The sequence below is a fragment of the Pongo pygmaeus genome, chromosome 13 (genome assembly GCF_028885625.2).
Source record: "Pongo pygmaeus isolate AG05252 chromosome 13, NHGRI_mPonPyg2-v2.0_pri, whole genome shotgun sequence".
In the NCBI taxonomy this organism is placed as follows: Eukaryota; Metazoa; Chordata; class Mammalia; order Primates; family Hominidae; genus Pongo; species Pongo pygmaeus.
In genome coordinates, this window is record NC_072386.2 from 73,114,149 (window position 1) to 73,127,721 (window position 13,573).

The 13,573-nt window shown below is 40.8% G+C and overlaps 1 protein-coding gene and 1 non-coding gene across 5 annotated transcripts in view; one reads left to right on the top strand and one right to left on the bottom strand.

Annotated features, from left to right (window-relative positions):
- FRMD3 (FERM domain containing 3) overlaps positions 1-13,573 on the bottom strand; it is a 308,453-nt gene that overhangs the window by 216,970 nt on the left and 77,910 nt on the right. The gene's annotated exons all lie outside the window — the stretch shown is intronic.
- LOC129044817 (small nucleolar RNA U13) lies at positions 47-149 on the top strand. Its single transcript, XR_008504807.1, has one exon. It is a non-coding gene; the product is annotated as a small nucleolar RNA U13 (small nucleolar RNA).

The following is a 13,573-nucleotide window of genomic DNA, read 5'->3' on the forward strand; positions in this document are numbered from 1 at the left end:
TGTCAAAAATCTGGAACCAAATCTATACTCAGAATGAGTTGGCCCGATCTCTTTGTAGTTCACGAGCATGGTGATTGGGTGCTCAAGCCCATGTGTGAGGTGTGCCTCCCTCAAACCTTGTTACAACGTAGGCACAGCATCACCTGACGTAAAAAAGAAAAAAATTAGTTGGCCTAATTTCAAATCCTCCTGGTTTATGTTCAGTAATTAAATTACTCATCCCCGTATGAACTAATGCTTGAGATTTTTTTTTATTTTTATTTTTTGAGACAGAGTCTCGCTCCGTCGCCCAGGCTGGAGTGCAGTGTTGCGATCTCGGCTCACTGCAAGCTCCGCCTCCCAGGTTCACGCCATTCTCTTGTCTCAGCCTCCCAAGTAGCTGGGACTACAGGTGCCCGCCACCACGCCCAACTAATTCTTTTGTATTTTTAGTAGAGACGGGGTTTCACCGTGTTAGCCAGGATGGTCTCCATCTCCTGACCTCATGATCTGCCTGTCTCGCCTCCCAAAGTGCTAGAATTACAGACGTGAGCCACCACGCCCGGCCTACTTCTTAGATCTTTTAACCGGAGCTTAAGAATACTTGTGAAAGAATTATCCAAATTTTTATTGCCTTTTTTTTTTTTTTTTTTTTTGAGACAGTCTCGCCCTGTCACCCAGGCTGGAGTGCAGTGGTGCAATCTCAGCTCACTGCAGCCTTCGCCTCTTGGGTTCCAGCAATTCTTGTGCCTCAGCCTCTTGAGTAGCTGGGATTACATGCATGCACCACCACACTTGGTAAATTTTTGTATTGTTTAGTAGACACGGGGTTTCACCATGTTGGTCAGGCTGGTCTCAAACTCCTGGCCTCAAGTGATCTGCCTGCCTCGACCTCCCAAAGTGCTGAGATTACAGCCGTAAGCCACTGCACCTGGCCTAAAATTTTATTACCTTAAATCTCAGGTCTTAATTTGAGTTCTCAAAATTAAGTCCATCAAAAGGGCTGAAACACTCATTCAAAAAACTAACTTCACACAGTGCAAGATATACATTTGTTATATTAGTTTATAAGATTCTCAAGTGCAAGACTATGTCTACACTTTATTGTATCTCCTCAAAAGCATACTGACAAACAGATGCACAGAATCATTAAAAAAAATCTAACATAGAAATTTATGAATAAGTTCTAACTCTGCCCTGTCCAATAGGGTAGCCACTAACACATATGATGGAATAGTTTGGGTATGGGATATGTTGATCTACTTTTTCTAACACATATGATGGAATAGTTTGGATACGGGATATGTTGATCTACTTTTTCAACTGTAAATTTTGTAAAATCTAGATACAGATCAAGTATTTCTAATGAAATTTTAGCATCCTACTGAAGATATAAAGTATGCACAGAATTTCAAAGACTTAGTCCAAATAAAAAGAATATAAAATCTCATTCATAATTTTTTTTTCTTTTTATTATTATTATTATTATTATTATACTTTAGGCTCTATGGTACATGTGCGCAACATGCAGGTAAGTTACATATGTATACATGTGCCATGCTGGTGCGCTGCACCCACCAACTCATCGTCTAGCATTAGGTATATCTCCCAATGCTATCCCTCCCCCCTCTCCCCACCCCACAACAGTCCCCGAAGTGTGATGTTCCCCTTCCTGTGTCCATGTGTTCTCATTGTTCAATTCCCACCTATGAGTAAGAATATGCGGTGTTTGGTTTTTTGTTCTTGCGATAGTTTACTGAGAATGATGATTTCCAATTTCATCCATGTCCCTACAAAGGACATGAACTCATCATTTTTTATGGCTGCATAGTATTCCATGGAGTATATGTGCCACATTTACTTAATCCAGTCTATCATTGTTGGACATTTGGGTTGGTTCCAAGTCTTTGCTATTGTGAATAATGCTGCAATAAACATACGTGTGCATGTGTCTTTATAGCAGCATGATTTATAGTCCTTTGGGTATATACCCAGTAATGGGATGGCTGGGTCAAATGGAATTTCTAGTTCTAGATCCCTGAGGAATCGCCACACTGACTTCCACAAGGGTTGAACTAGTTTACAGTCCCACCAACAGTGTAAAAGTGTTCCTATTTCTCCACATCCTCTCCAGCACCTGTTGTTTCCTGACTTTTTAATGATCGCCATTCTAACTGGTGTGAGATGGTATCTCATTGTGGTTTTGATTTGCATTTCTCTGATGGCCAGTGATGGTGAACATTTTTTCATGTGTTTTTTGGCTGCATAAATGTCTTCTTTTGAGAAGTGTCTGTTCATGTCCTTCGCCCACTTTTTGATGGGGTTGTTTGTTTTTTTCTTGTAAATTTGTTGGAGTTCATTGTAGATTCTGGATATTAGCCCTTTGTCAGATGAGTAGGTTGCGAAAATTTTCTCCCATTTTGTAGGTTGCCTGTTCACTCTGATGGTAGTTTCCTTTGCTGTGCAGTAGCTCTTTAGTTTAATTAGATCCCATTTGTCAATTTTGGCTTTTGTTGCCATTGCTTTTGGTGTTTTTGACATGAAGTCCTTGCCCATGCCTATGTCCTGAATGGCAATGCCTGGGTTTTCTTCTAGGGTTTTTATGGTTTTAGGTCTAACATTTAAGTCTTTAATCCATCTTGAATTGATTTTTGTATAAGGTGTAAGGAAGGGATCCAGTTTCAGCTTTCTGCATATGGCTAGCCAGTTTTCCCAGCACCATTTATTAAATAGGGAATCCTTTCCCCATTGCTTGTTTTTGTCAGGTTTGTCAAAGATCAGATAGTTGTAGATATGTGGCATTATTTCTGACGGCTCTGTTCTGTTCCATTGATCTATATCTCTGTTTTGGTACCAGTACCATGCTGTTTTGGTTACTGTAGCCTTGTAGTATAGTTTGAAGTCAGGTAGTGTGATGCCTCCAGCTTTGTTCTTTTGGCTTAGGATTGACTTGGCGATGTGGGCTCTTTTTTGGTTCCATATGAACTTTAAAGTAGTTTTTTCCAATTCTGTGAAGAAAGTCATTGGTAACTTGATGGGGATGGCATTGAATCTGTAAATTACCTTGGGAAGGATGGCCATTTTCATGATATTGATTCTTCCTACCCATGAGCATGGAATGTTCTTCCATTTGTTTGTATCCTCTTTTATTTCCTTGAGCAGTGGTTTGTAGTTCTCCTTGAAGAGGTCCTTCACATCCCTTGTAAGTTGGATTCCTAGGTATTTTATTCTCTTTGAAGCAATTGTGAATGGGAGTTCACTCATGATTTGGCTCTCTGTTTGTCTGTTATTGACGTATAAGAATGCTTGTGATTTTTGTACATTGATTTTGTATCCTGAGACTTTGCTGAAGTTGCTTATCAGCTTAAGGAGATTTTCGGCTGAGACAATGGGGTTTTCTAGATATACTATCATGTCATCTGCAAACAGGGACAATTTGACTTCCTCTTTTCCTAATTGAATACCCTTGATTTCCTTCTCTTGCCTAATTGCCCTGGCCAGAACTTCCAACACTATGTTGAATAGAAGTGGTGAGAGAGGGCATTCCTGTCTTGTGCCAGTTTTCAAAGGGAATGCTTCCAGTTTTTGCCCATTCAGTATGATATTGGCTGTGGGTTTGTCATAAATAGCTCTTATTATTTTGAGATATGTCCCATCAATACCTAATTTCTTGAGAGTTTTTAGCATGAAGTGTTGTTGAATTTTGTCAAAGGCCTTTTCTGCATCTATTGAGATAATCATGTGGTTTTTGTCTTTGGTTCTGTTTATATGCTGGATTACATTTATTGATTTGCGTATATTGAACCAGCCTTGCATCCCAGGGATGAAGCCCACTTGATCATGGTGGATAAGCTTTTTGATGTGCTGCTGGATTCGGTTTGCCAGTATTTTATTGAGGATTTTTGCATCAATGTTCATCAAGGATATTGGTCTAAAATTCTCTTTTTTTGTTGCGTCTCTGCCAGGCTTTGGTATCAGGATGATGCTGGCCTCATAAAATGAGTTAGGGAGAATTCCCTCTTTTTCTATTGATTGGAATAGTTTCAGAAGGAATGGTACCAGCTCCTCCTTGTACCTCTGGTAGAATTCGGCTGTGAACCCATCTGGTCCTGGACTTTTTTTGGTTGGTAAGCTATTGATTATTGCCACAATTTCAGCTCCTGTTATTGGTCTATTCAGAGATTCAACTTCTTCCTGGTTTAGTCTTGGGAGGGTGTATGTGTTGAGGAATTTATCCATTTCTTCTAGATTTTCTAGTTTATTTGCGTAGAGGTGTTTGTAATATTCTCTGATGGTAGTTTGTATTTCTGTGGGATCGGTGGTGATATCCCCTTTATCATTTTTTATTGCATCTATTTGATTCTTCTCTCTTTTTTTCTTTATTAATCTTGCTAGCGGTCTATCAATTTTGTTGATCCTTTCAAAAAACCAGCTCCTGGATTCATTTATTTTTTGAAGGGTTTTTTGTGTCTCTATTTCCTTCAGTTCTGCTCAGATTTTAGTTATTTCTTGCCTTCTGCTAGCTTTTGAATGTGTTTGCTCTTGCTTTTCTAGTTCTTTTAATTGTGATGTTAGGGTGTCAATTTTGGATCTTTCCTGCTTTCTCTTGTGGGCATTTAGTGCTATAAATTTCCCTCTACACACTGCTTTGAATGTGTCTTAGAGATTCTGGTATGTTGTGTCTTGGTTCTTGTTGGTTTCAAAGAACATCTTTATTTCTGCCTTCATTTCGTTATGTACCCAGTAGTCATTCAGGAGCAGGTTGTTCAGTTTCCATGTAGTTGAGTAGTTTTGACTGAGTTTCTTAATCCTGAGTTCTAGTTTGATTGCACTGTGGTCTGAGAGATAGTTTGTTATAATTTCTGTTCTTTTACATTTGCTGAGGAGAGCTTTACTTCCAAGTATGTGGTCAATTTTGGAATAGGTGTGGTGCGGTGCTGAAAAAAATGTATATTCTGTTGATTTGGGGTGGAGAGTTCTGTAGATGTCTATTAGGTCTGCTTGGTGCACAGCTGAGTTCAATTCCTTGGTATACTTGTTGACTTTCTGTCTCCTTGATCTGTCTAATGTTGACAGTGGGGTGTTAAAGTCTCCCATTATTAATGTGTGGGAGTCTAAGTCTCTTTGTAGGTCACTCAGGACTTGCTTTATGAATCTGGGTGCTCCTGTATTGGGTGCATATATATTTAGGATAGTTAGCTCTTCTTGTTGAATTAATCCCTTTACCATTATGTAACGGCCTTCTTTGTCTGTTTTGATCTTTGTTGGTTTAAAGTCTGTTTTATCAGAGACTAGGATTGCAACCCCTGCCTTTTTTTGTTTTCCATTTGCTTGGTAGATCCTCCTCCATCCTTTTATTTTGAGCCTATGTGTGTCTCTGCACGTGAGATGGGTTTCCTGAATACAGCACACTGATGGGTCTTGACTCTTTATCCAATTTGCCAGTCTGTGTCTTTTAATTGGAGCATTTAGTCCATTTACATTTAAAGTTAATATTGTTATGTGTGAATCTGATCCTGTTATTATGATGTTAGCTGGTTATTTTGCTCGTTAGTTGATGCAGTCTCTTCCTAGTCTCGATGGTCTTTACATTTCGGTATGATTTTGCAGTGGCTGGTACCGGTTATGCCTTTCCATGTTTAGCGCTTCCTTCAGGAGCTCTTTTAGGGCAGGCCTGGTGGTGACAAAATCTCTCAGCATTTGCTTGTCTGTAAAGTATTTTATTTCTCCTTCACTTATGAAGCTTAGTTTGGCTGGATATGAAATTCTGGGTTGAAAATTATTTTCTTTAAGAATGTTGAATATTGGCCCTCACTCTCTTCTGGCTTGTAGGGTTTCTGCCAAGAGATCCGCTGTTAGTCTGATGGGCTTCCCTTTGATGGTAACCCGACCTTTCTCTCTGGCTGCCCTTAACATTTTTTCCTTCATTTCAACTTTGGTGAATCTGACAATTATGTGTCTTGGAGTTGCTCTTCTCGAGGAGTATCTTTGTGGCGTTCTCTGTATTTCCTGAATCTGAATGTTGGCCTGCCTTGCTAGATTGGGGAAGTTCTCCTGGATAATATCCTGCAGAGTGTTTTCCAACTTGGTTCCATTCTCCCCGTCACTTTCAGGTACACCAATCAGACGTAGATTTGGTCTTTTCACATAGTCCCACATTTCTTGGAGGCTTTGCTCGTTTCTTTTTATTCTTTTTTCTCTAAACTTCCCTTCTCGCTTCATTTCATTCATTTCATCTTCCAGGGCTGATACCCTTTCTTCCATTTGATCGCATCAGCTCCTGAGGCTTCTGCATTCTTCACGTAGTTCTCGAGACTTGGTTTTCAGCTCCATCAACTCCTTTAAGCACTTCTCTGTATTGGTTATTCTAGTTATACATTCTTCTAAATTTTTTTCAAAGTTTTCAACTTCTTTGCCTTTGGTTTGAATATCCTCCCGTAGCTCGGAGTAATTTGATCGTCTGAAGCCTTCTTCTCTCAGCTCGTCAAAGTCATTCTCCGTCCAGCTTTGTTCCGTTGCTGGTGAGGAACTGCGTTCCTTTGGAGGAGGAGAGGTACTCTGCTTTTTAGAGTTTCCAGTTTTTCTGCTCTGTTTTTTCCCCATCTTTGTGGTTTTATCTACTTTTGGTCTTTGATGATGGTGATGTACAGATGGGTTTTTGGTGTGGATATCCTTTCTGTTTGTTAGTTTTCCTTCTAAGAGACAGGACCCTCAGCTGCAGGTCTGTTGGAGTACCTGGCCGGCCGTGTGAGGTGTCAGTCTGCCCCTGCTTGGGGGTGCCTCCCAGTTAGGCTGCTCGGGGGTCAGGGGTCAGGGACCCACTTGAGGAGGCAGTCAGCCCGTTCTCAGATCTCCAGTTGTGTGCTGGGAGAACCACTGCTCTCCTCAAAGCTGTCAGACAGGGACATTTAAGTCTGCAGAGGTTACTGCTGTCTTTTTGTTTGTCTGTGCCCTGCCCCCAGAGGTGGAGCCTACAGAGGCAGGCAGGCCTCCTTGAGCTGTGGTGGGCTCCACCCAGTTCAAGCTTCCAGGCTGCTTTGTTTACCTAAGCTAGCCTGGGCAATGGCGGGCGCCCCTCCCCCAGCCTCGCTGCCGACTTGCTGTTTGATCTCAGACTGCTGTGCTAGCAATCAGCGAGACTCCATGGGCGTAGGACCCTCTGAGCCAGGTGCGGGCTATACTCTCCTGGGGCACCATTTCCTAAGTCCGTCGGAAAAGCACAGTATTCGGGTGGGAGTGGCACCGCTGGAAAGGTAACTCCCTGACCCCTTGCGCTTCCCGAGTGAGGCAATGCCTCACCCCTGCTTCGGCTGGCGCACGGTGCACTCACCCACTGACCTGCGCCCACTGTCTGGCACTCCCTAGTGAGATGAACACGGTACCTCAGATGGAAATGCAGAAATCACCCGTCTTCTGCGTCGCTCGCGCTGGGAGCTGTAGACCGGAGCTGTTCCTATTCGGCCATCTTGGCTCCTCCCCCCATTCATAATTTTTTAACATTGGTTATGTATTAAAATAAAAATTTTTTAGATTAGGTTAATTCAAATTAATTTCCACCTGTTTCCTGTTTGTTTTAATTTCTTTTTTTTTTTTTTTGAGATGGAGTCTCACTCTGTCACCCAGGCTGGAGTGCAGTGGCATGATCTTGGCTCACTGCAAGCTCCGCCTCCCAGGTTCACACCATTCTCTTGCCTCAGCCTCCCAAGTAGCTGGGACTATAGGCGTCTGCCACCACACCTGGCTAATTTTTTGTATTTTTAGTAGAGACAGGGTTTCACCATGTTAGCCAGGATGGTCTCAATCTCCTGACCTCGTGATCCACCTGCCTCGGCCTCCTAAAGTGCTGGGATTACAGGCGTGAGCCACCACGCCCAGCTCTTTTAATGTCTTAGTGTAGCTACAAGAAAATGTTAAATCACGTATGTGGCACATGTTATAATTTTATTCAACAGCACTGCTCTAGCTTGCTAAATACGGTGGGGTAACTAACAATAATAGCATGTTATTCATTTATTGTCACTACATATTAGTACATCTTTTGTAGCTATTGTAGGATTACAATGTTAATTATTTTCCCACACTCCTTTCATTCTATGTCTAAATATTAAACAAATATAGAAACCGAATGGCTGATGGCTATCCTAAGAAACAAAGGTGATTTATTCTACCACTGCCAGTGGGCAGCAGTAAATGCCAGTCATTCCAATCACTCCCATACAACCTGGCTCTTGGCTGGGCACAGATACATGAAAGGCAGCAACAGCAATGCTAAGGGGAATCAAGAGTTACACCCACATTTGCCATCTTAACCAAATATATTCACAAAGGGGGCCATTGAGTGTGACGTATGAAGACAAAATACCAGTCTTACTGAGAGCCATGAAAAGGCCTTTTGCAAACGATGTATTCTGGAGTACAGGTAGCATCTGAATTTTATTATAGACCCAATCACATCTCTATATTTCATCTTTATTTCTGGTTGTTGAGAAATTCCTAAGTTCTTTTTTTCTTACCCATCAGAAAGGTTGTAGACATCATCAGGTATGTCCCCTTCTTCTCCTGGGGTCCCATTATACAAGATGGCACACTGGAACATCACACAATCCACCAGCCACCACTTCAGTAGCTTGCAGGGCTTTTATGCCTGTCTATTCATCTTTGCAAACATTTTTTAGGGCCCACCCTCTGTCAGGCTCTGTTTTAGGTACTGGTGTAATGTGACAGAGAACAAGGAAAATACAGATCATTGATGCCTATATTGTTTCTGCATCTTTTTATCATGCCATCACACTCAGGCTTAGGCATCACAGTAAGATCCTGTCTCAAAAAAAATTAATAAAAGCAATGCAAGCTAAGAGATATAAGAAGCCTAAAGAATGAAACACTGAGTTTGTTAAAAGAACTCTGCTTATATCTGACAAGTTAGTAACACTTACTTTTTAATTATGCAATGTTTGAAATATGCAAGAAGATATAAAGAAAAATGTAACAAACAATCACGTACCCATCCCTCTTGAATTCCGTATCCTATTTCTTCCCACCTTGACCCCACTGAATTGATGTGTATTAGGTCGGTGCACTTCTTTATACTTTTACTACATAGCCACATATCCCTAAGCAATATGTGGCTTGACATGTTTTTCAATTGTATATTGATACGGTTGGGCTGTGTCCCCTCCCAAATCTCAACTTGAATTGTATCTCCCAGAATTCCCTCATGTTGTGGGAGGTACCCAGGGGGAGGTAATTGAATCATGGGGGCTGGTCTTTCCCATGCTATTCTCATGATAGTGAATTAAGTCTCACATGCTCTGATGGGCTTATCAGGGTTGCCACTTTTGCTTCTTCCTCATTTTTTCTCTTGCCACTGCCATGTAAGAAGTGCCTTTTGCCTCCCGTGATGATTCTGAGGCCTCCCCAGCCATGTGGAACTTAAGCCCAATTAAACCCTTTTTCTTCCCAGTCTTGGATATGTCTTTATCAGCAGCATGAAAACAGACTAATATATATATACATCAGTATGTTTTAAATAGGTGTTTTTAAAAACTTACCTAATGTTGTGATAAGCAACTATCTCTGACTATATCAGAAACCTCAACAATTTACCAAGTTTGCTGATAAAAATATATTTTTCTTTTACTCACCACCCAACTGACATATAAATGAGTATAAATTTAAATATTTCATATGATTATATATGTGCATGTATACAGCAGACAGAGTTCACAGCTAGAATAATAAAAAAGAAGTTCAGTGTGTTCCATAATCATTAAAAATATTGAAGGAGGAACTTGGAAATCACTTGCATACATGGTGGCATTTTTCTAAAATAAACTTTAAATAAGAATTTTTGAATGCTGCAAAATATACAAAAAGGTTTACCATGGAAAGTAAGCCTCCTTCTGCCTTCACCCACAAGCCACCCAGTAACCTGCTCATAGGTAACCAATGTAACTTCTTATGTATATATCCAGAAATATTCCACACAGACAAGCAACCATGAATATATTAATATTTTTGTCCTCTTTTTAATAGAAATGGTAGCACCTTGCTATTTTCATTTGATAGTATAGTTTATAGACCTTTTTATATTGATGCATATGAGCTGCCTTGTTCTTTTTAATGGCCGCATCCATTGTATAGGTGTGCCATGCTTGATTTAGCCTATCTCGTCTATGGAGAGGTTGTTTCAAATCATTTGAAACAAACATTGCTGCTGTGAAGACTCCCTGTATACATTTCACAATGTTCAAGAATACCCACAACACAAAACCTAGAAATGGAACTGCTGAGTCAGAGAGAGAGGGGTACATAGAAATAACATATTTTGGTAGCTATTACAAAAGTGTAATAGAAGTTACACAATTTAACTCCCACCAGACATTTATAAGAGCATTTTTTCCCCACTGCCTTTGCCAACGTAATGCACCATGTGTTATGTTCATCAAACTACGTGGTAAATGGTATCTCAATGAGGTTTTAATTTATGAATTTGTTTTAAATGTTTAACAAATTCTGAATTTTAAAAGGAATAAGCGTAACTTAAAACAATACAGGCCGGGCACAGTGGCTCACATCTGTAATCCCAGCACTTTGGGAGGCCAAGGTGGGCAGATCACCTGAGCTCAGAAGTTTGAGACCAACCTGGGCAAAATGGCAAGACCCTGTCTCTACAAAAAATACAAAAATTAGCTGGGCATGGTGGCATATACCTGTAGTCCCAGCTACTCGAGAGGCTGAGGTGGGAGGATTGTTTGGACCCAGAAGGTCGAGGCTGCAGTGGGCTGTGATCACGCCACCACACTCCAGCCTAGGCATCACAGTAAGGTCCTGTCTCAAAAAAAAAAATTAATAAAAACAATGCAAGCTAAGAGATATAATAAGCCTAAAGAATGAAACACTGAGTTTGTTAAAAGGAAGGTGCTATAAAACTCAAGGCATGACACTATACCATAAAGAGGTTTATTAGCTTCATCTGGACAATAAAGACAAATATCTACTTACAATATTGCCCAACCTCTTATATAAACTAATTCAGATTGTTGACACACATACACACTTTATAAAAACTCAGGATGTGTTCTTGCAGACAGAGAGAACCATCCAGCACTGGTCTGAAGTTCAACTACTCAGAAATATCAATACTATAGATGAGTGGCTGATTTAGGCTGTCTAGCATTCCTGGACTTCACTGGTGAAAAAGATGAAGAAAAGAAAGGAAGATGAAGGGCAAATTAAGGGTAAAAGAAAGTGGTTCTTCTCAATGTCACACACACCCTCATTGACCCCATGATTGTCCTGTCCTTCAGATCAACAATGGGGGTGGATCCTGTGGATACCAAGATCCATGAATGTTCATGTACCTGACATAGGATGGCATAGTATTTTCATATAATTTGCGGACATCCTCACACAGACTTTAAAACATCTCTAGATTCCTTATAGTGCTTAATACAATGTAAATACTATGTAAATAGTTGTTATACAGCATTGTTTAGGAAACAATAACAAGAAAAAAAGTCTGTACTGTTCACCACAAAGGCAATTTTTTTCTGAGTATTTTTTATCTGTGGTTGGTTGGCTCCACAGATGCAGAACCCATGGGTATGGAAGGCTAACTGTATTCTTGAAATTTCCTAAGACCTGATCTTGAGTGTTCTCACCACAAAAAATTGTAACTATGTGAGGTGATGAGTATGTTATCTTTATTGTGGTAATCACTTCACCATGTATACATATATCAAAACATCACATTGTACACTTCAAACATATAATTGTTATTCCTCAAGTATACCTCAATGAAGCTGAAAAAGTAAATAAAATAAGTAACCATGAAAAAAATAAAATGAGCATATTACCTCTCAAAAAAAAAAAAAAAAAAAAAAAAACCAGGAGCTGGGTCACCTAGATTCTGAACGAGGGCTTGGCTCAAGTGAATCCTGTCAAGTTGCTTGAGCCCCTTGGCCACTGGCTCCTTGTCTATTAAAATGAAAAGAGTGAAGTGGATTTTTAAGGTCCTTCCCAGATGAAAGACACCACTGGTACTACTGATTAATAGATGATAAGTGGCTTTTTCAAGAATGAAAATGGACAGGGGCTTCACTCACCTTCATTCTAACATGCATTTGCTGGACATAAGGCTATAGCTTCAGGGTGGTCAGTAACCACTGAAGCCAAAGAACAGAGATTTCTACAAGCATTAAGTAAAGGTACTGTAACCCCAGGATCTGGCCAAAGAGTCCGTTGACAGGCATATCTGTTGGATCACATACCATGACTGAGAGGGATGAGACAAAACAATCTGAAATCTGGTATCAACAAGGCCGATGAGGATTAAAATCAGTGGGACAAGAAATTCACTCAGCTCAAGACCCTTGCAATGGTACTGGGTATTGCATGTCTAATCACACCTACCATAAAGCCGAAGAGAAAACCTCCACTAAATGAGCTTCCTTCCACATCATCAGCTACAAAGCCTGTAACAGGCAGACTGGTCCTAAGGATGCCCTGCAGAGGTGTACATCCACAGAAATCAAAAGCAAGGAGATTCAGAAAACAAGAAGAGTACATCCACAAACTCAAAATCCAGCAAAATGCAAGTCATCAGAAAATATCCAAATCAAGATACAGGCATAATGGTCATTTTTATCAAATACAGAAATTCCATCAGCCAAAAAACAGACACTAAATGAAAAAAGGGACTTGGTGCAGAAAAAAATTAAAGAAACAAAACTGAAGACCTAAAATAAGAAGGTAGTCAGTTGGCCAAGCACCATTTTCAACTTATGAATTAATTACTCATTTGCTTAATATATGTTTATTATTCTAGACATTTTGTTATACCCAGCTAACTTTCTGCCACCTGTTCATCAAGTTATTTTATTGTTCATTAGCTGGACCCACCCAATAGAGTAAACAGAGAGAAAAATTAAAACTCCTGGAAGTTGATCTTACTCGTGTAAGTAACAACAGTAAAAGGCTGCGTGACATGCAAGAGGCAGGAAGAGGAAAAACTGAAATTGAGTCTTGTAGAGAATCAATAGATTCCATTTGTCCAGCACTTAAGAGCCTGTGTGGCTGTTAACTCCACTGACACTCCCTAGAACTCTGGCCACTTGACCTGGCCTTAACGTCCCACCAAGCATCTGGCTTGTTCACTTCCAACTTCCTACCCCGGCCTCCTGAATTCTGACTCCCCACCCGGAGCAGGTATCCACAAGCAGACACGTCTGCTATCATGACTCACATGCTCTCAGCCTCACCCCTAATTTCAGCCATGTCTGGGTGGACCATTGTGTGGAGGTTTCAGCTCACTTCAAGATGATAATATCTTACATGTACCTCGCAGCCTCGGTTCTCCCCAGGGGCGTCCCCAAGACCACAGAGGCTACTGAGAGATGCCTAGGCCTGTGCACATGCACACTTCACAAGTGCAGGAGAATGAACACTCTCCGGGCCCACACTCGACCAACAGGGGAGAGAAACTGATGGCAAATGCTGCCCTGGCCTCCTGGCCTCAGGGCTGACAATTCTGAAGCCTCCTCAGAAGTCAGCTGGGTTGAACTGCCATGGCCCACAGCAGTGACCTCAACCA